General features: G+C 36.0%; 1 protein-coding gene across 1 annotated transcript in view; it reads left to right on the top strand.

Annotated features, from left to right (window-relative positions):
* LOC126914738 (mannosyl-oligosaccharide alpha-1,2-mannosidase IA-like) overlaps positions 1-22,099 on the top strand; it is a 588,982-nt gene that overhangs the window by 425,745 nt on the left and 141,138 nt on the right. The gene's annotated exons all lie outside the window — the stretch shown is intronic.

Here is a 22,099-nt window from a genome sequence, read left to right as displayed (position 1 = left end):
TGACGTTCGTAATTTTTCATTGATCCGAGAGGAACCGGCGCGTGTTCCATTAGTGCACGCGATCAATCCTCACCCGTTGACTAGGAAATTGCGAAAAACGCAGCGGTTCCGGGCGCGCCCCAGCCGCCCCCGTAATTGGACATCCTCGCCGCCATAAAAATAGCCGTTTCATTTTATGGGCAATTAATTTCAACGGAGGACGCGTTCTCGCGAGGCGTGCTCGCGGCGGACTCGGGCCCCAGCTCTCGTTCTCTCTCCTTCCTTTTTCGTCATTCCATGAAAACGGCGTAATATCGGGCCGAACGAACGACTATTAAAAAAAAAAAAGGAGCGTGGCTGTAAATTTACGTCACGTCGGCCGTGGACGATTGTGCACTCCAACTTCTCTCTCTCTCTCTCTCTCTCTCTCTCTCTCTCTCTCTCTCTCTCTCTCTCTCTCTCTCTCTCTCCCTCTCTTCCCTCTTCAACGCGTAATCGCGTTACGTGAGAAATTAATTCCGGCAAAGAATGCATTATAATTTCTCCGGATGTTTTGACTTTTTCTTTCTCTTCCTTTTCTTCCTGATTTTTTGTGATGGTTCGAATGACAAAGACAAGGTTTTCATAAAGATGCTCGAATTTTTGAGTAGCTTGGTATTGATAGAAACTTTTCAGGAAATAGTATTGGTCTAATGGTAGAAGCAGCGGAGTAGTCGAAATTTTTCAATCGGATCAAATTCGTAGCTTTTTTAGATTCGTCGAACGATTCGTAATTTTGTATGAAAAATATATTGATTTATTATGATGTATATTTATATACTTGAATGATTTTGTCTTTTCCCTTTACATTATGTATTTTTAATTTCTTTGGAACAAGTTTTATATGTGTTTCAGCCATTACTAGTTCTAGTACATAATATAATTACATGTAATTATATAGATATAATAGAAATGTATTTAAAAATATATTACTATATAAATAATTCACAATACATTATGATTATACTATAGCGTATTATTCAATATACTTGATATTATTATTGAATTGATTTGCTTTATAATATAATTACATATATCATATATTCAATATAATGATTATTTCCACTCTGCAACGACAAGTAGTATCTTTCTTTTCAATGAGTGCAAGATGCATGATGAATCTGCTATCTACGTGTTTAACAATGTACCTGTAGATTTTTATTCTTTGAAGGGATAGAAAATGTAAATTTATTCATCTTGAATTAATAAGCTGGTAATACCCTTACAAAGGGCGTGTACTTTGCATGAATTTAAATTAAACCATTATTAGACTTCATACGTATTTTAATACCATAATGACATTAAGGTTTTCTTTCTATTGTATTATGTCGAATAATTCATATACTTCTCTCTAATTTGTAATACATTACGCTCGTTTTAGTGTAAATTCTATTGTACAGGTCGAATGTAACAAGTCCGTATTTCCAATCTCTTTTCAATTCTTTTTTCTGTGAACAGCCACTTCATGTACCGGCAATGTTTTATTCCAAATGAAGGAGAATTTGCATAAGACTGCAATACTAATTTACATTAACTCTATTCTCCATAGCATGTGCATCGTGGATGTTCATGTTATTTTTATTGGTTTTTCTCCGATTCACCATTCGTGTCTGTGTAGATTATTTTAACGTTCGTTAAAAAAGATATTTTAGTTATACATAAATTTACTATTTCAGTACTAATAAAATTAAACAGATAGCGTCAAAGGTTCGGTATATCGTGGATAAAGAATATAATTTTATTTTCGAAGATAATTGCATCAAATTTTACTTTAAATTCAGCTGATTACATAAGCTCGTTTCTTTTTAGCACCCTGTATATACCACACAAAAGTATCCAGAGCTTACTTTATATTGGACAAGATGTGTTTCAATTACCAACTTAAGAACAAACGAAATTGCTGCGATTTCACCCTTTATAATCCTTGTAACTGCGTACAATGGAATATCACAATGAGAATTAAACTTACTCTTCAAAATGTTCAAGATTAAAAAGTAATATTCATAATTTTTCAAACCATGTAGAGTTACTTTGTTATTTGACAAACTCTTTATCTTCAGACTTTGTAATTTTTTAATCATAGGTCAAATTAAGATTTACAACTATCTACGTATTTTTCGAGTCGAATTACGTATCAAGGTCAAAGTTTCTCGCGAAACGTTAACGCGAGCAATTTTTTCACTAGGCTGACTTTTCAAATGTCATCGAGATGTCGTTGATCGTCGAAATTTTATCGCAGCAAATCGCGCTACTTATTCGCCCGCTATTAGTCGTAATTCGCGCTGCTAGCTCGACAAACACGAAAATGCGCGATCATTAACTCGATTCCCTTAACGAAAGTGCAACTTTGTACGCTTTTAAACCCGCTTAATGACGTCCTGTGCCTTTTCCGCTCTCACGAGTTCGAGTGTGTTTTTAATGAGAGTTTTCAGCCGCGAAACACGTCTTTTAGTCTTCTGGCTGTGCACGAAGCCTCGCAAAAGCACACCCAGAATGCTATTATAATCGAAAATTCTTACAATCACCGGCTCGAATGTTCTGGTATAAATGACAGAAACATAAGGAAATGTAAGCATCCTTCTAATATAATAATTTCCCCCGATCGTCCATTAAATTATAATATTTTCCTTGGCGCGATCGCGACGACTGTATATTTCGATTTTAATTACTTTAAATTTTAATGCTTCCATCTTCAAAATTTTAACAATATCTTGACTATTCGTGTGTCATAAAAATATTTTATTATCGATAAATTCTAAGCTTCTTGAGTAATTTTAATGTTAGTCACTGCCATTATTAATATTAGCATCACAAAATTATTGATTAATATCTCTTTTTGGCATTCAATACAGATTAAAGAGTTTGTTTTTCTGTCGGTATTTGAAATATTAGACAGACTAATATTTTTTAAACATATTGGATGAAATATTATTAGAAAATACTGAAAATTTATTATGATAGTACGTCAAAGCTATTTCTTGATATTCGTATAAGAATTCCAGGGAACTACACGATCCTGAAAAAAAAGGAAAAAAAAAGAAACAATGTTCGAAGTCAATTTCCCGCCGAAAAGCCAGAAAGCCAATTTACAATAATCGTAAAAAACACGCCACACATACGAGCCAAGCGTTATCAGAATGCATACCTTCAAGATCGTAACAATTTCGTTGCTTTGGATTCGAAACTTTGGTTGCCGGTTCCTTTCGCTCGTAAAATCTAACCGCGGTGTTCTACATCGAAACATTTCTCCCAGATCAATTTCTTGATTCACGAGGTTCACTCCATGAGAACAATTCTATTTCGAACCTGTGATCTCATTTGTAAATTGCGTTATAGACGAACAATCGCGAGAGTGACTTTCACTCGTTAAGAACTTGTAATCTGTTAATTACGATTCGCCTTGTGGCCTTATGAAGCCGTTCCACGCGATCGCATGAACGATTAACTTAAAACAACGGTTGAAGCTAATCTTACGACAACTATGAGTAGGAACGATAGTTGGTTTTCTAACTGCTTGTTACTAAAAGCAAAGTGTTGTTACAATCGAAGAAACTTTCTAGGTTTTTTAAGTTTCACGAATCTATAGAATTTTACTATTTCATAAATATTGTTTATATTTGAAATTGTTTATTGTAATTGGTGTCTATTATATTTCTCATATCTTAATTTTCTACTGTTCGACTGTTCGAAGATCGAAGAAATTTCATTCCAAAGGGTATCAGGATGGAGGAAATTTTTGGAATTTATCGAGTTTTGTAAATATTTCAAATTTTTCTGCTAAGATATTTCTTACGCTTGTAACAAGTATAGTAATCATTCGAAATGTAATTGGTATATACGATATTTATCATGTTTTTATATCATATAAAAACGGGATGCTCTAATATCAAACGATTGAACATAATTAATTCTCCTAACTGAATCGATTTAAGTTAGTAATAATTAACAATTCATAGTAGGTAACTCCTTCCATATGAAACAAACGTCGATATAAAAATTTACGTGGGTTTTTTCGAGAATATTCAAAGAGGAACAGGCCAAGCTTACAGAAACGTCAAGTATTTGAATGAATGGGATCCATCTCCGTCAAACGTGGCCTGTCTGTTTTTTCTATCGTGGTTTAATCGCACCTGATCGTTTAATCGGATTCTTTGGGAGCTGAAACGACTGGTGTTCTATTTTTCTGTCAATAGATTCGACCGACGGATGAACAAATTTTGGTCCAATAAATTCTATACTTTTATTATCTTGTTAGAATACGTTGCCATATTGAATTGTATCCCCGGAACGATTTGAGTCTCCATTTTGAACATCCCAGTCGCTTGCAAGAAATGTTGATTGTGAGAAATTGTACTGATCCTCGCCCATTCGAGTTTAACTATCGCGTTTGGTACTAATATACGCAATAAGAACACCAATAATCAATAAACAGTTAAACACACAACCGCAAGCATCCTCCTATATCACGCAACTAAAATAACAGAAATCGTAACGAACACTAAAACTTCCCCATCTCTCGCAATTAGTAGAAATTGCATACTAAACCAGCTACTAAGAACAAGTCGCTAAAACTTAATTGTCCACGCGAGAAGAAGCAATACATCCCGATCGGTACTATAATTTTCATATTTTCTCTTTCTTACCGCTGAGAATTCCGAGCGCTCCACTTGCATCGGCGAGAACGAGAAATCGTTGGTCCTAGCGAATCGATTTCGCGCATAAACTTCATAGCGCTGCCGCATGATTCGACTCGTCTGACCAAGGACATAATCGAGCGGGCAATATTCGCGCGTACCCAAGCCCCCGCGTCCTCTCTCTCTTTCTCTCTCTCTCTCTCTCTCCCTCGATGCAGGTACGACGAGACGATAAAATCCGGCGAGAGCCAACGCAAAATCGGCTGAATCGACTCGCGTGTGGAACAGCCGCCGGAACCACGGACCCATGCAAATTGCATTAATATGTCGTGTAAACGGCCGGCAAATTGCTTCACCATCGATTTCGGTGCGCCAGCAATATCGTTAGACGCGAAAGCCGCCACTCTCCTCGTCGACGCGTGGCTTTGCTTCCATTTCGTACTGGTGACCGCTAACATTTTCCCCGGCTGTGTTTCATTTTTTGTCACCTTGTCTTCCTCCTTTACTGTCTGTTTTATATATGTGCGCGGTATATATATCGTGTAAATCGCGTAATTCGCAGCAATTTTCACTGTTTTTAAGCATTGTCTCGAGGTTTTAGTCGGCTCGTTTTAGGAACGGCGATTGCTGGCTGGTAACAAATTTTGCTAGAGCGAGATTAACGTCGTTACATTCTTTAGGCAATTTTCGATCCAACTGCGGTTTTCTATCGTGAACACTTTTTCTAAACAGGAGAAAGAAGTATAGAATGTAGGAGCGTTCCTATTTCACGCTGATTTTTTTCCTTGAAAACACGTTAATAGCGATAGGCGAGTTATGATTTATCGTTCAAATTATGCAATTTTTTTTTTTTTTTTTTAATAATTATTTCTTTATTCGAAGGTCCTCTGTCTTATATATGTTGCACGATATGTAAATTGCACGATATTTATATTTTCAGGCAAAACTGATGTACTCATCAATTTTTACGCTCCGTTTAACAGATTAGAAGTCTCTTTGTGCGTGGAATTAACAGCAGAATTTCGTAGTAAAAATAATAGAATATTGGAAATTTCTTCTAAATTAAGATGCTGGAAATGTTAGAAGTTGGAGTATTTTAATCACGTGTAAAAAGAAAAGATTTAAATAAAAATTTTAGGATACTACAATGAATATTAATATCAAGAGAGAAATTGTACTCGTAATATATTAAATGAACAGCATAAATGAATTTAATTAAAAGCATATCCTTTTCTCTTCTACGTATACTATTTTACTTCACGTGTATTTTTATAATGTAAACATTTAATCATCAACGGATTAACCTTTCTACGGACAAAAATATCTTGTGTAAAATCCCTAATATAAAACGAAGAATAAATTACAAAAGGAAAATGATCGAAACGAGGATAATTAAAAACAGAGCAATTGGATTTTACTCGTTAAACGAAATTGGTTTGAAAAACCAATCGCAAAAAGGGAAAATAATTTTCTTGAGGGCGGAAGAGCAACATAGCCGCGCTGCCATAATATAATTCAAAGAATATCGCGTGTTTATTCATCAGGCGAATCTTCGATTCGCCAGAACCAAGTACCTACCCCGTCGATTTCCAATATCCAATTCTCTAGAGGAATATCTGCTCGAGTACTCAATGAGCGGCAGAAATACCATTCATCAAGGATCATTAAACAAGGACTGATGCTGGTCGTAATCGTGCGCAGAACGTCGTGGATTGATAATTCTCCACGTTCCCCCTCGATTTCTCACGGAAGTACGGGGACGCTATCGAAGGGGTGAGTTCCACTGCGAATCCAACGTTCAAGCAACAGGTTAACATAGTTTTTTCCTCTTTCCGAAGGGGATTCGTATGTTCTGTTTATTTAGTATTTATTAAACGATTATTTATTATTATACGCTTGCACGTGTTTAAGAGATACACCCTCAATAAATTTCACAAATTCTATTAACCTAAAATTATTGTCTTAAAGCTTTTTAAGGCTTAGTTGAACCTTTTTTGCTTTTAATAATCGTTCTCGTTTCGTTAATCTTCATTCTGAAATTTATTGGTCAGCTCATATTAACAGCTTATTTTTATGTAAAATATTTTTATCTAGGGAAAGATCAATTCATTGGCGATTGCAAAAAAGTATTGATTGCTGCTCCAATAACTTAAGTCTAAAACACGTGCAATTTTTTACTAATAATACAATCAAAATAGGGTTCATTGTTCTGATAATGATTTATATGTGCTAACAATGGCAAGGAATTCCTACACAGCTTTTATGTATAGTATGTAGTACAGAGATGAAGTATAATAGAAGAGGTGCATTCGTTTGAAATGTATAAAACTTTAGTCATATTGTTTAATCTATTTCTGGGCATTGATATAATGTAATAAAGCGATTATAGTAAATAGTAATAAAAAGGAATCAAGCTGGAATTATAGAATATTTAGTTGAAAGAAACAAATTCTCCCTCTCATTCCCTTTCTCTCTCTTTTTCTCTACTCTACATGTTACTATATCCCAAAAAATACTGGTCTATCCATAAAACATTTCGAACGTCATAAAAGCCAAACCAAAATAAACTATGGACATCGAAACCAGAGCGACCCAGTGGTACAATAAAAATATCCACGTTCCATCCTCGGAAACAAAACAAACGAAGCGAGGAAAAAGCCGAGACGAACGAAAACCATCCTCCTAAGCCAAATATAAAAAAAGAATCGACGAAAAGAATAATAAAAGATAAAAAAGACTGATAAAAGGTAAAGAAAATACCGACTCCTGCTCAACAAAGAAATCGAAATAAAAGAAAGAGGAGTAAAAAAAGAGGGAGGGACAGAGGGAAGAAGAAATGAAAGACGGAAGCGAAGCAGAACAGCCGGAAAAGACAAAGAGAGGGATGAAAGAGAGAAAGAAGGGTTAGACGTCGTGTGGACGGCTCGAAGGATAGCAACAAGTGGCAGAGCGACGACTCTTCTCCCGGTGGAACGACAGAGAACAGAGTCGACGAAATCGGGTAGAGAGCAGACGCGCGACCTTTGAACCGGCCTCCGCGGGGGCCGGAAGTGAAAATTCATCGCGGAATCCGCGCGGAGCTCGTAACGGCGGAAGGAGAGTACGGAGGGCGGTAAAAAACGTGTTCGAAAGTCCCGAGTTTTACGTCACAGCCGGCTTTATTTTCCACGTCGCATGCTCTGACTTTCAATGAAGAGAACCACCTACACTGACAAATGCTACTCCTAATGAATCTCGTGAATTCCTTACGAACCATTCCTCCGATGATAAAAATTGATTCAAAGCTATTTTCTTTAATCATCGCTTCATCTTTGTTTCTTTTATCTTCAGAATTCTTAGTATGCAATTTTTTTTATTTCTGCGTCGTTGGATATTATTAGACCGTGGACATACATTTTTATGGACGCCATTAAAGAAATATAATTTCGAAAATCGAAATTCGTTTTATTTATCAAAGACTATAACGAATACCATTTTTGATACTTGATATAATTTTCTATGCTGTATACGTTCTGACCACGTTTGCAACTTTAAATTTCATATACATAATTGCATAAAAATTCACAGTCTGGTGATTAGTAAATTGCGATTTCATTTATGGAAATAAATTGGATGTTTTAGGTGAAGATATAATTAGAAGTTTGTGTGCCAGGTAATTTGAAAGTACATTTCCGTAGAGAAAAATATCTTGCTACGATAGCAACGCGTTTATTGAATGTGACATTTCTTGGTTTATTACGTATTTATTTTTGAATGGCGCTTTACAAGCTTTTAATTAACTATTTGCGTTTCATATCGAATGAACAGATTGGCATATTAAACAGCAAAACAACTCATGCAATTTTGTTGCAATTTTCTGTTTTCGAGCGTAAAAGTTATTTATCAAGATAATGAGGAACGAAACGGAACAATCGCAAATTAAAATCTTTAAAATTCATGTTTGAGACAGATTTATGGTCTCTATGATGATGAATTATTTATCAAAATTGGTTATTAACCTTTGCAAATGTTGTATATTGCTTATAAATATAAATAGAAGCGGACATATATTTATGTATCATTATAATGCGCTAACATGAAACAAATATCTCATTAAAAATCTACGAATCGCTTCTTTCGTTTCTTTTATTTGAAATTAAATTTTATATCGTATTTGCTATTAGTTCGTTCGTAACAAAGCTGCTAATCCTTTTTTCTAGTGATTTTCTTCTACAATGAAGACTTTCGATAAGGATGAAGATTTTGTAATAGAAATTAATGTCCTTTAGATAAATTAGATAAATTAATTTTTTACAGGAGTCTTATATATATAATATTCACATTTGATTTCCATCATATCGTTTCCTATTTTCCTTTTCTTTCTCTCTAATAACTTTCCATGTCCTTAGATTAAAAACGAAAACTAACTATAGATAAATATCTATAACCTGTAATATATTTCGATTTTTATAACAGTAAAATAGTAATAAAATTCGTGCATTCATCTAAGAAAGGAACAAATCAATTTAAATCAAGAATGACTATACCAAGCGGAAGCAACGTTCGCGATGTACATACTAAGACAAAGCCGTAACGAGAATAATGGTTGCCCCACGAATTTAATGAAAAATTTAATGGAGAATTTAATGAAGAATTTAATGAAAACTCGGGTCGTATCTTCTGGTCCGGAGGACGATTAATCTTCTGACAAGGGCCTCGTCGAGGGCCGATCCGATCGTCTCGGTTCGTTCTGTACGTAGCCATGCGCGTCGGATTCCTTCCGCCGGACGAAACTCATTCCCGATGACTCGGCGGTATGTTTTCGAGCAGCATGGGAACCACAATTAGGGCTCACGGGCCAGAAATGGCGGAATAATCCCACTGCTTTGTTCGCCATTTGGTATTCGATCGTGATTGCTTCTCCGGATAAGAAAATCGACGACGACTTCTTCGTTTATCGATCGCATCTCCTCCGTGGCAAGAAGCTCCTTAAAATCCACGGACATTTGTATACGAGCTTGACGACACGTTTCCAAGCGTGTCAATTTCTTTACAGATTTCTTCAAACGGGACTTTATTTACTCCTTTCTCATTTGATGAAAGTAATACTAAAATACTGTCTTTCCTAAAATAGTATCGCGTCTGTGAAGTGTCTAACGACAAGAGCTTTTATATAGTACTATTTAAACAAAAATCTTCATCTTATATCTTCATTTACTTATTACGATTTTCTCAGTATGTTTTCATTGCTGTAAATCCAGAAATTGCCTTCGAGCAAATATCTCTCATTTAATATTTATACAAATTAATAAGAGCTGTTAACCGTCCAATAATTTCAGCATTCACAATGTAACCGATTTATAAAGTGGTTCTTGAAAATTAATTAATATTCTCCACTTGCAGCGTTTCCTAATTAAAAGATCCAACTCTCTTATGTTATAACTAGGTTGGAGATGGAATTTGTCTGCTAAATACGTTATTCGAACCGGTGTCGTCAGAAGAGAGAAATATAGCGACAAGTATCGAGTTTCCACGTTTATGTCGAAAATTTTGTCATCGTACGGAAAACGAGGTCTGACCTGGAATTTTACCTCGCAATCAGCTGATTCCTGAATTCGTGTGTACATCTAATTATCGACACCGAGTTTGCGTAAAGTCAACTTTTCATGTCCCCGTTTCGAATTTTAAACAGCCATTCGTACGAAACGTAAAGCAAGTTTCGAACACGCGGCCACGTTCACTCTGTCAATTTATTATTCAAGTTCTAATCGAATTAACGATTCTCGATCAAAGATCCTTTCGTCGCAATACAAAGAATTTCTATGAAAAAGAAACAAGAAAATTTACTTGTATTACTTCTTTACGAGGCCTATCATTAATCTTTATCAATGAAAAGCAAAGAAATTATTTAAAAGTAAAGATATCTAATCTCGGATGATTTTTTCTCTAATGGGAAAGAAAGACAAACTTCGTCTTTCTAAAAACCAACTCTATTCCTGTCTCGGCTAAATCTATTAAATTTCGAAGGATCTCGTCACCAGTCAACTCTTAATAGCCCAAGCGCCCCGTTACGCCCATCGTCGCAGCCCTAATTGCACGAAAAAGAATCCCCTTGTCTGCTTATTACAAGATCGCTGTGTCCTCTCTAATTTTCCTCCTCGTTATCGTCGATTTCGAAACTTTTAGCGAACACTTAATTGGCATGTTGCTATATCGATGGAATAAACGAATTGGGCCAGATACAGACCGAGGAAAGCGGACGATAGAACAAAACCAAGAGAAATTAAATCGTTACAAAAACAAACAACGCAAAAGGAAAGAAAATTGAATAGACGAGAAAAGGAGGAAAAGAAAGATAGAGAGAACAAACTCGTAAAGAATTGAAGGTGAAGGTAAATCTTGGAACGAGGATGAAATACCGACGGTGGAACAGGGGATGGCAAGGATGGGAGAAGTGGAAGAAGTAAGTAAGGAAACGCTGGAGAACAAGAATAAGTTTCTGTAATTTTACTGAGCAAACAGTAGTAATGGGCTTGGGGAATTCTCCAGGATTCTAAGTGGCGGACTATCGGGGGACTGGCTTGCGACTTCAGCAATTCCGTAATGACACTTCTCGGATGTAGCTTGGCACGTGTTACGAAGCTTCCAATTAGCGTTGCTCTCGTTTACATTAGAAATCGCCGCTCGCCGAGCGTAAAACTAGTCGCTGTTCGCCGCCTAAAGACAGCACCTGGCGCATCAAGATCGTTAATTACTTAATTACCCGGCTACCGTGCGTCCTGGGGTGCAATTTTCGCTGGTTAATGGTAGCTGCGAAAACGCTGCTTCTACGCGTCTCCCAACCTACGAAAATCTTGACGAAACCAACTCTTTGCGGGGACACTTGTTTAACGTAAATTCACTAAGCGACGAAAAAATTACGGACTCTGAGAAAAGATCGAAGTTTCAGTTGGAATATTTTGTCGTTTTTCATCGACATACGACGAGAAAGATGGTTTCGCAGTTTCTGTTTGATTGATCAACAAATTTAACGATGTTGGTTTGGTAATATACGAATTATTTAGAAGTTAAACCGATCGATTCCATCCGAATCATGATGTCAAACCGATTTCTTGAAAAATTAACGCTTTCTAGTTATGTTCTGCGCGATGCTTCTTACTACGTTGCTTCTATCATTTATTTCTGTGCGTTATCGATTTTCATGCGGAAATCAAATTTACGAGCGTATTTATTAATTTAGTTTTTAAGCTGTCGGCTTAACCATAACGATTATATATCATATTATTTGGCCGTAGGATCAAACGTTAATCGTTAAACGCACTTTAAATAGCAGATTAAATGTATATTTTGTTTATTCGTATTATTTTGACCAAACTTTTTCCTTTTTTGAAACTGAAAAAAATTTGTTTACACGCGTACCTACACGGGCGGAGGTAGCAAAAATTTTCAATTACCTCACAGCATCTGCATGTTTTAATAAAACTAGCAATATGTGTGCTAATAAATTAAGCCCCACCGATTCGCACGCTAATGGTATATTTCAAAATTAAACTTCGTTCGCGCGCCCTTTATGAAAAATTCATATTTACGCCAAAACTTTTTTCAAAGAGGTATATAAATTAAACGATTCTCTCATAAAAGCACAATATTAAACTCGATCTATAAAAGAAACTTCTGCACGTATTAACACTCGTGCAACCATATCTTTCTCTCTCTCTCTCTCTCTCTCTCTCTCTCTCTCTCTCTCTCTCTCTTTCTCTCTCTCTCTCTCTCTCTCTCTCAACCAAACCTGTTTAGTATTATTCAAATATGTCACTGCGAAATTTCAATATTCCCTTATAACATTCTTAATATCAATAGAAATCCATTAAGAATAATTAAAAATCCATAAATTCCACAAAACAAAGTCACTATAAAAGTCGTCACAATCTTTTCACAAGAATCAATTATTTCTTTAAAATTCTTTCATTAAAATAAAGTCAAAGTTACAATCACTAAAACACTACAATGTATATAAAAATCTATCGATTCAACAAATCATCATTAATACACAGGACATCGTACCTTTTCCACAAAAGTCAATTAGATGAATGACGAGTTCATTTGTCTTTCATTAGTGTATATGTTATAAAGAATGTTCTAGTGCTAACAACTAGCTCTAGTGCTAGTTACAAAGAATGTTTTCTTACGAAAGACATATATTTATAAAAAGAATGGGATAAATATGTTATTCCTCGATTATATGCGTAACTCGATTTTACACAAAAATAACAACGCTTTATGTGCTCGTCTGAGGAAATGCGAATGAATTTATTTTAGTCGACTTAATATTTTATCAAACTTACCATTAAAATAAAATCAGTATCTTCAGTATCAGTATCTTTAAAATACAAGCTCAAGATATATCAAATATATAAAATGAAATTGATTTAGCGATTTCAACAAAGACCACAACTCCGTAAAATTACTAACGCTTCTGTTTCATGTATCGATCGCTGAAAAAACGTACAGAAGGTACAAGAAAGACGTATCGCGACGCGAGACGTGGCGTGGAAAGAAAACTCACGATCCTGGCTGGAAAGCAGCAGATTTATGCGAATGTTTAATGAGAGTCTCGGTAAACGAGACTCGGGCAAACGAGATTCTGTCGGAGAGATTCCAATATCATGTATGAAGCAGAGCAAAGTACACTTGAGGGGTAGCTACTTCCTGCCGGCGCTGCACGGCGGCAGCTGCTTTTGTATATTCAATTTAGGGTAATAACCAGCGCCGCGGGTAATTTGCTGGCGTACGCAGACTTTATGATCATGTTACTGATCGTGTAAAAGAATGAAAAATTTATTTATCATTAATGGATATTTATAGCTTCGACATCCCACGAATGTGTTTATACCAGATTTTCAAGAATATTCCAATATAAATGGATATTCAGACATTTACTTTGAATTGTAAGTGATAGAAGCTTGGAACTATAAAATACGATTTATTACATTTATCGTATAATACTGAACTCGTATAGTGAAAACTCTTTGATCTTGAGATATTTGAAAAAATTGTCTTTAAAGGTGCATTTACCAAATTAAGAATATAATTATGCAATAAAACCTATTATATACAGCTATGATGATCACGAAGAGAAACAAAATAATTGAAATTCGATTTGTTCACAATTTTAAAATATAGAATATGTTCTATAAAAAGTAAGCAAATGTCTAGATATTTTTATATGATACTGTATTATATCACTGATCGATCAAAATTTCTTAATGTACAAATTCATTGGGCTTTCGTAAAAAAACAATCGTAAATGTAATTGGAATATCGCAGAAGGGTAGAAGCGTTCACATTTAATCGACGATGTGCCGTACAACAATAGTATCCGGTTTCCACGGTACGTAAAAAGATCGATGGATAAAGGGAGTCCAATAATAAAATAATGGCACTGGCACGCGATTCATGGGGATATCAGTGGTCGCGTGCACGATGCGAGTCTGTGCCCCGTAAGAAATTATTTCTTCGTTTCACGTGCGAGCTGACTCTTTATCGCGGGATGATCTATTGCGATCGAGGTGAAATTACATCGACTACCCCACAGGTGCTATTCACCTGAGGATGATAGATTCCTCGGTGAATAAAGAAGCAAGCCTTCCATTTCTTCCTTCCCTTTTCAACGCCATGCTACCTGTTTTATTATCTATTTTTGTCATCTGATTTTCATATTGGATTACCAATCTGTTATGTGAAGATCTAACAATAGCTTCTAATCTTGCGGAAACCACAGTGGATTTTGTAAATCGAAAACCTGCGATCATTTTTCAAGTTGTACCAATACTGAATCTCCTAGTATACTTGTTATTAATTCGAAATTAGTGACATAGATGTCAATTGATTTTTGATTAAGTGACAGAGCTTTCTGATGTAACAGAATTTTTGGTTAACATATTTTCTTCTTAATTTTTCGGTGATTCGAATAATGATGTTAATCTTTCGACTGATAGAGTTTTACGAAAATTTGTCTGTATTAAAATTACAAAAATGAATGTTTGTAGTACTATAGTAAATGATAAAATATATAATCTCTATGTCTCCTAGCAGACAATGTAAATTTATAATCTGTCGATTATATGAAAAGATAACACGTGCTGCATCTGGTTATTAATTTATCGTTCAGTTATAGTCTAAACTTTGAGCGAATTTAAATATTGTTAGGATATTTATGAACAATATCAATATTCGATTTCGTTTTCAATATTTGATGAACAATGTACGATGTAAAATTTCAGTCCTCAAGTGAATATTATTTAAAGCTATTGAAACCACATAACGTTTCTTATTAAAAAGAAATTAAAATATTAAAAGACTGTAATATAAAGAATTAACGTGAACAAGGATACTTTATTCATTTTTTAATATAAAAGAACGACATGATTACATTATATTTAAACATTGATCTTTCTACCTTAATTGTGCTTCGTTTATTAAAATTTGTTCATTCCTTTCTCTACCGCGTTGTTTAATATTTATTAATTTCAAATGAATGGAAATTATGCAGTAATTATTACAAACGCTTTCATACGATGCAATGATCTCATCTTGAATGGAATATTTATAACGGGATACGGCGCTTTATTTCCAGAAGCATGGTAAATTGCTTTCGCCGTTGATAGTGTCTTCGTCGAACATGTCTATTAATTACGTTCATTATCCCGTTCTGATGAATACAGGACAATGTATGTTTCATGCTTCATTACCATAATTTACAATACAAATAAACTGTGGAACGAAATACAAAGAAATTGTCGGATTCATGATAAGAAATTTAAACTCTGGCAATGAGTTTCCTGCAAAGATATACTGTTTATTAACATAAATTTATGAAAAGAAACCCTTAAAAAATCTACAAGTAATCCATACAGAATTCGAGAATAGAACATCAAGCTGTAGAAAATTTTTATAAATATGCGTTGCATAAAACTCTTTGAAATGTTATTAGCGTTCTACTAAGACACTGTCATCATATATATTTTTCTTCGCTAAATTCTTCGTCAATTTCTTAAATCATCCAACAATTACCATACACCACACATAAAGTATTTACCGAGGAAGGAACATCCCAGAGTTTGAGAACAACATATGACTGTCAAACATACGCACAAATCCCACTCGACGGCCGCGTTTGATCCTTTCTTTCGCTAAGAATCTCATCGGTCCAACGAATGACCAAACATCAAACAAGCTCTACAAACCGTGCGTATACCTCTAAAAAATCTGAGAAAACATTCGTCCGCCAAATAGACGAACGATGTTTAACAACCCTCTTCGGATTGTCTCGCCTGGCAGAGAAAAGGAGGCCGGTCGAGAAGCGACGAAAGATCGAATCAAGGGGTGGTTTGCTCGGAAACGGGATACACTCGAGTATTTTTTCAACGGAGAGCCGCGAAAGAAGGACCTCCAACCTCGTGAAGAACGAGATTCCCTCGAAAGGAGTGGAACCGGTTCTGGAGGCACGTGGCAAAAGCCGAACCCCGACCGTAAGTCCCATCGAAACAACGTAAACGAAAGTAGCTCGTACGCTGACTCGAGTTCCCTCTGTTTGAGCTTATCACATGCGTACGTCCCCATTGTTTGCACGGTTAGCAAAAAAAAAAAAGAAAGAGAGGCCGCGAACAGGCAAATCGAGGGATGTTTTTTCTGACGACAGATGGAGAGAGAGGAAGAGAGAGAGAGAGAGAGAGAGAGAGAGAGAGAAAGAGAGAGAAAGAGAGTGAATTCTCTCGCGGTATGCTGCTTTCGGCGTTCTCAAAACACCGATCGAGATTGTTTCTTTCTTTGCGTCTTCAACTCGAGATATTTCGCCGAACGCCAGAACAAACAGTTTCGCGAGTCAGCGAAACGCTTTCCAAACGGAATAAAGGACCAACTCCCAGTAAACACTTGTCACTTGTCCTTTGTGGTCTTTTTTTCCTTTTTACGTGGACTGTTTTTCCTCTGTTTCCTTGGTATGAAGAGGTTTCGGTAAAACTGCGCCCGATGAAGTGTTTCTAGAGTTGTGCAAATTGTTTGTAGCAAATGTGAGAACAATGTTTAAATATATATATATAGTTCGTACGTAATAATTGATTACATAAGTGGTGATAATTTTTGGATAGTTTATATCTTTTCTGCTATATGTAATTTTTATTTAGACAAATGGTGATCCGTTCTGAACTTTCGTGAGTTATTTTTCCTCTGTTTCGTCCATATGGAGTTTCGATAAAATCGTGCTCGGTAGAGTGCTTTTGGCAAGAGTGCAAATTGTTTTTAGCAAATTGTGTAAGAATGGGTGATGTTTATTGAATTTGATGGATTTTTAACTTTTACAATGTATTTTTATTTGTTGCCAGGACATAAAAAAATAAATAAATGATTATTATTTTATGTGGCTTATATCATTCTACTTTATATACTCGATAGGAGATACGCGTTAAGATACACAATTTAATTTCCATTTTTTCCGTTGATCAGTGGTCGAAAAACAAAAAACACATGCTTTTCCATCAGTTGCTGTCAGTACGCTAAAAGAATAGATCCCTTTGATTCATAGCGATCTGACAGGTGCATCTATCCGGAACTTTATTAAAAACACTGGGTCATCATCGCTATCATCGATTCGCGTACATCAGTCCCCGCGGGTCGATCGAACGCATCTAGTGGACCTTTCGAAACGAATTCGTCCTGGGACGACCTAAATGCGGCCAACAAAAAGATAGAAAAGATAGACTGAAATAAATTACATATAAATAAAAAAGAGGAATTAGTAATTAAAAAAGAAGAAGAAAAAGTGTTAAACAAACAGGTGATTCTTGCGAATACAGGACCGGTCGAATAGAAAAGAAAGATAAAAAACAAAAAAACAGTGACCAACGATGTTTCGATTACCGTCCATCCTCTCCAGCACGAAAACGAACCATTCAGTGCAATAACGTCCGTGTAATGGTTGTTTCAGCTTTTGTCTCTCTTCTTTTGCGAAATAACTGCACGTTGTGAAATCGGTACACAGTCGATTTATCCCCGTGCATGTAGCACCCCATGACTCCTGCCATTTTTTCTTTTCTTCAAAGTTGAAACTTCATTATTCTTTTTTCTTCTACCGCTTCCTTTCTCCATTACCCTGCCAGACGTTCCTTCTTTTTTGACGATACCTTTTTATTCCACTCACGATCGTCCTTTTACCCGCTTTTTCTGCTTCTCTGTTGTTCATTCGTTTCTTCTTCAGCTTCTTCTGCCTGCCCGTTTTATCTCTTTGTCTTTTCGTTTCTCTGTCTCCATCCGCCACTTTGACCCACTTGCTGCTTTTCTGCATTAAACTTTTCTTCTCCTGCTCTTTGAACTTTCTCATAATCGACCTCAGTGTTTGTCTTTCCGTTCGATCGATATTTCTTCGATCGCGTTCTCTGATTGTCACTTAGCTTCTTTTTGGTAGCTCACATTGTTTCCTACGAATTTATATTCTATACACTCGAGATTATAGGCATTTTTTCCTTTAATTGATAATCGAAGAGTTGCGACGATAAACGATGAAGTGTCAAAGAAACAGAGAACGATCTTTTTAGAGGGATAAATTTCACTATTTCAATGTATTTTTCACCATTTATTTTTCCTTTAAATTTGTAAATGTATGCTGAAAATTCATAGCGTGTGAGTGATATACGATGCAGATGCTCGAATCAACAGAAGTATAAGTTTTTGTTTCTAGTGTATATTCTCAATTTTGCTACTTGAGTGCTTCAAATATATGGAGGAAAATTTTAGGAAATATTTGAAATGGTAAAAACTTATTACATTCTCCAAAATAAAATATCGCGCTTCGTTTTACAACCAATTAAAACGTCGGTTATAATTTCAAATTAATGGTTTGCCGTCGCTTAATCTGTCTTAAGCCTGGATTATTAAACCGTCGAGTAAAGAGTTCTTTTTATCAAGATAATTATCACAATGGTAATTTACTTTCAAAAATACCTCCACGAAAATTTCGTGAAATTCTTTGAGAGCGACACTTTTGCAGAAATTTAGCAAAGCGGTACAGGCTGGTACATCTTTCTTCTTATTTCGCGTCTGGTTACCAACTTTTTCCTGTTTCAACGAGCAGACAGAAGAGTAACGCATTTCGCGTGATGAGAGTGCACTCGTGATAATTTATCCTATTGTAGGTGGAAAATTTAGAAGGGACTTAAGAGTCCGGGTCATTTGAGGCATTTTAGATAATGAGACGGTCTCTGCTAACTAGTTTCTCGGAAATGAAACGTTTCTAATTCTTTCTAAATGTGATGTGAAATTGTACCGATCTACTTAAACGATATTCTTGAGGATTGAACTTTTTCATAACGATATATTGTTTTCTAAAAAAGTTTCTACAGAACTTTTCGAGTGTATACGTGAGGCTGCGTTAGGCTAGAGATGTTCCTAAAATTTTTCGATTGATTAGGCCATCTTTCAGAAACTTCTGAAAACATAATACCGATATGTAACACTAAAACTATCGACTAAAGCATAAAATTCGAACCGAGGAGATCAAAATGAAAAATATCTAATGCGAGTGAACCTAATTCAAAGCCTTAGTTGTCCATTTTCAAAAAAAAAAAAAAAAAAAAAAAACTATTTAAGTCCCAAGAAATGTATCGTCAAAAATCCATAAAATTTCTATGAAAAATTATGAATTGATCATTTTGACCATTCTGTTACATGTAGCGTTGAAAAAGACACATTTTTCGTGTTATTCTTCGCAATTTATCAAAAAATTCAGAGATCTTCTGCAGGCTACTTTTCTCGACGAGCGATTTCATGTCTAAGGACACCCAAGACCTTGTGGCTACCACCACGTTTCATCGGGGCACTGACTCCATACGTCCATAACGACCCCATCGGATTTGGCCCCGTCGACGTCCACCTTAGCAATTCGTTTTCTCGAGTTCTTCTCCTCCTTCGTTCCTTCCTTAGCTCGGTTCTCGCTTTTTGGTCTGGAGCAGCGAACTTCGATGGCTTAACGACGACTCGACGGTGTGTTCAAGCGGAAAGTTCACAGAGACCTCTTAAGGGAATTTATGGATTCTTTTTTCTCGTCTAGTCGAAAGTTAATCCCGTTGAAATTGATCGCAATTGATCGTTTATGGGCTCCCGTGAATCCCGCGGCTCGTCATCCGGGTACAATCCTAAATGATTCGATGAAATTTGGAAGAAATGAAGGTTTCTCCGTTTGAAATATACAATTTTCAAATGTAAAGAAATTTGAAGAAAATGTTACTGTTTCTGTAATTGGAATCTTACTTCCTTTACCCAGATACGATATAGTTTTTCTATAAATAAATAATACAAATAAATATCTTTGCATTTAGCTTCACTTTATCGATCATTACTTGAAAAAACTGTAAAAATGTTACTCGGTCATGATACCATATACGTATTTATCATGACGATACAATATTCTTCGCCAGATGTGAAGACGACAACAAATATTCAATGAAATAGTAAATCGTTAAAACGCAACGTACATGTTAAAGAATTAAAGCAAGAGCATTTTTAATATTATGCGCTGAGTATTATTAATGTCAGATTGGATATTACCAAGTTCTGTTAACCATTACATTTTTATATGACACACGAGTATGTATCTACAGAGATCGTCTTTCATCCGTTGAAACAGTCATTTCTAAAAAATACTACGTGACATTTCCAAACACTATAATACAAATGTTTCAGGTATCGTCTCCGGAAATAATTTTCACTTGCTAATCCAGCAACCTAACTTACCAGAGATTACGCATTTCCTCGTTCTCGTTACGTGAAATACGTTCAAAGCGTTCATGACCAGTCTCATAGTCAGGCGTTTTTCCTACAGGAGGCACAACACGGACGAAGGTTTAAGCAGATCGTATCGGATAAAGCATCGAGATCGCGATCGCGATTCCGGAAGCATCGTCAGATATAAAGCAGTTCTCTCGGATACTCAGGACTAGTCGGTCCCGCGAAAAGATAAATGGGTTCGTTCCCTCAAAAGTAACACGTCGACCCCGTTTTATCAGGAATTCGTTCGTTCACGTGGCAGGTTGCATTAAACCCAGCCGTGGCGCGATAACGAACAGCCGGCACTGTTATTATTCTGTAATCGTACGGCTGTGACGTTTCGAACGGATTGATTCGTGGCCGTGTATAATTACGCGAGCCTTTATCGCGCGCGAGCAAACGAAGAAACGGAGAAACAACGAAGGGATCGGCAAAGTGGAGAGGGTTAATGGAAGCGGAAAGGAAAGGGTGTGTCTCGCAGGGAAAAAGAAGGACGCGGTAACGAAGAGCCAGGCAACCCGGCAATTCTGATCTCTTTTAAAACTTTGTTAACTCACCAAGACACGCTGTACATGTCGAGACATTTTTGTTATTCCCCTGATGGAAGTTTTTAAGCCGAACAAGCATTCTGGGAAGGTAACTTGTACATATATTGCAGATCGTTTTGACATCTTGAAAGCTATGATGAAGATAAAGGGGTACGTTGCAACTTGTACCACTTAAAGTGGATTCATCGGTTAGAGGTAGTTTAAAACGATTTTTCTCGGAAAGAAGTTTTTGTAGAATATGAAAGAATCCATCGATGAGTTCCTGCAAAAGTATAGTGTATAATTTAAGCAGGACGTGTAGTTGCATTTTTCAATGCCACTGTAATGGGATACGGCCATCATGATGATGTTGACAAGATTCTAAGCCAAACTGAAAATATATGTAGAAGTTACAAGACATTCATGACAAACGCATATATTTCGTAGAACAGCGAGAATGACCTTCTTAAAGATACAATAAATGTTAAGAATGGTTCTATTGAAACTTGTCGATGTAATAAATACTTGACTGTTTAAATACTTTCGTGATCTTTGCAAAATATATATTTGCATTATATGCATATTTATGTTTGTTCTAAATATATACACATTTTATGTTTGTTCTAAATCCCATCAACATAGAGTTAACGAAATTTCAAAATGCTTAGTATAACGCACATAATATATTCGTAAAAGGTTTTTACGAGTGTTTGAATACTTTCACGTGCCGCCGTATATAACGAACAATACTTATCCATCTTTTTCGGTACCAAACAACAAAACAAGACACAGATAGAACAGAAGAAAATATGAGGAATGCAGAGGAACGGAACGAAGGGGCACGCAACCTCGAAACATTAATCTCCTTAAAACTAAGCCAAGTATTACGCGATTAGTTGCTGCTTTAAATTCGTTCGGATGGAAGCGGCGGAAGCAGTGGATTTACGGACGGCAACCGGTTGTATCGCGGGTATTACGAAGTTATCGAATAAAATATGCATTCCGGAATCCATACTCTCTCTTGTACGAAAGTTACCTCCGAAAATTATTCGCGCGCTTGCGTTTCTGACCGTGGTTTGAACACCGCGAGCATAAATAAAGGAGAATTTGCCGAACGGCATA

Source organism: Bombus affinis, chromosome 3 (assembly GCF_024516045.1).
Source record: "Bombus affinis isolate iyBomAffi1 chromosome 3, iyBomAffi1.2, whole genome shotgun sequence".
NCBI lineage: Eukaryota > Metazoa > Arthropoda > Insecta > Hymenoptera > Apidae > Bombus > Bombus affinis.
This window is presented reverse-complemented; position numbering and strand designations above follow the sequence as displayed.